Raw genomic sequence first — 2,211 nt, 5'->3', positions numbered from 1 at the left:
ACTTTTTGAAGAAAATCTAAGACTTTTAAGTGCGCCTTATGGTCGTGAAAATACGGTAAGTCCAATTGTGGTATCAAGAGAACTGAAAAAGATGATAGGAAATGTCAAACAAGCAAGAATTCTAAGGTATGGGAACCTGTTGATGTCAGGTAAGACAGGAGGAGATAAAATAATGCGTACTGAGAGGATATGTAAAAAGACTGTTGTAGAAAGAAGGCTTGAGGGAGAAAATAAAACAGTCATTTATGAGATCAGTCGTTGTTGATCAATGGACATGATAATTTGCATATTAATGATCAAGGAACTGACCTCACAGAATATTGTTCAGCTGAGACTGAAGTCACTTAGATGAGAGATTAAATGTTTCTACCGCTGAAAACACTACGTTCAGATAAACTTTTTAGGATTTACTTATGTGGATGATAAATTAATATCATTAACCATCTCTGTGACATAATATTGGGTCTGTTCTTTAGATCTGTTGTCTAACTTCTTTCACTTGGGATATCACCTCTCTCGCGACATTCATCATACTCTCATTATCACCTTGACTGCATCCCAAACTAAAGTGGGCTCAACCAGGCTATTCTTATTCTCTTGTAAATATCCAATGATTTCTCTCCTAGTGTCTTTTATAATACTTTCATTGTTTAGTATACTCATGATCAGTCATTTTACTCCTGGATAAATGGATTGTCTTATGGTCAGAGACATCTGCTGTGTTGGTAGAAGACTAATTGTTCTGATGCCTGTTCACTACATTCATAAGAAAGTAATCAATACCAGAGCATATATAATGAGTAACTGAGAAGTGTGTATCTCCAACAGTTGATTCTGTTCATCTGGACGTAGCGTTTTGTGCGAGAAATGTTTCATCACTCATCCAAATGACTTCTTCAGTCTCAGCTGACTGCAGGTTTCCCCAATCTTATAAACAGTACATTTGCATAATGACTGAAACCAGCCCACTGAAGGAACAATGGGCTGGGAGGTCAGTTCCTTAATCATGATTATGCAAATTCTCATGACCATTGATCAACAACCACTGACCAAAACCCACTGATCAAAGAGTACCGAGCCATGAGTACCGTTCACAGAGAATTGTGGAATGGCTGAAATCACAGCATCGTAAGATGGGGAAAGATGTACCGTTAGGCCCCCTCCTCGATTCAGAGATGGTCTTTCCCTTTTCACATAAATGGCCTCCTTGACTCCGCGGCTTTGGCTGCATTTCAATGCAATAAATGCAGCTGGCCACTGTGTCAGTGGGGATGGTGTTCGCTCTGTGTTGTAGCGTCCTAATGACACCCAGTTTGTGCTCCAGTGGATGATGAGAGTCAAACCTTAAATATTGATCCGTATGTGTAGGTTTACGGTGCACGCCAGCTTCCATCAGTATGGGGGACATCTAAAAGCTGACGTGTACCGTAAACCTACACATACGGATCAGTATTTAAGGTTTGACTGAGTGGTTATCCCAGCTGGACTTTTGTCAAAGCTGGAAAAGCACCTAAAGAAAGCTCCAGCTGATCCAGGAGAGAAGGACAACCGCTGCCTAAGCGAAAACCTGTAGTGATCCCGTATGTGTCAGGAGGATTGGAGCAGTTGAGACACATTTTTTCTAAACACCAGGTCTCTGTGGCTTTTAAACCCCAAACACGCTGCACAAAAAATTGGTCCACCCCAAGGATCGGGTCCCCGACACACGCAGAGTAACATAGTGTACGCTGTTAAGTGCCAGGAGGACTGCCAGGATTTATACATCGGGGAAACGAAACAACCTCTGGTCTATTTACACCTACAGGCCAGTGGACACTCTTTCAAGGATGAGGATGTACACATCTTGGACAGGGAGTAGGGATGGGTATCGTTTTGGTTTAATCCAATACCAGTACCAAACCGGTACTTTTGAAACGGTGCCGGTGCTTAAATAATGGAGAACACACAATTTGTCCAAAAAACTCTCACGTTTAGCTGGGGGGGTTGTGAAAAGATAACAATGTTAGCCTTTTCTGCAGATATAGGGCATAAATGGTATCACTTTCGGCTGGAAGTAGTGCATAATCAATGGAGAAAAAAACACAAACTTTGTCCAAAAACCTCTCATGTTCAGCTGTTTCCCTCTTTTTCTTTGGTCATTTTAGCCTTTTTGTCCAGGGTGAAGGGAGCATCTGCCATCAAACAAGAAGACAGCCGCATGTAGCTATGATG

The sequence above is a fragment of the Pundamilia nyererei genome, unplaced genomic scaffold (assembly GCF_000239375.1).
Source record: "Pundamilia nyererei isolate P.nyererei 1_Seehausen unplaced genomic scaffold, PunNye1.0 scaffold00743, whole genome shotgun sequence".
In the NCBI taxonomy this organism is placed as follows: domain Eukaryota; kingdom Metazoa; phylum Chordata; class Actinopteri; order Cichliformes; family Cichlidae; genus Pundamilia; species Pundamilia nyererei.
This window is presented reverse-complemented; position numbering follows the sequence as displayed.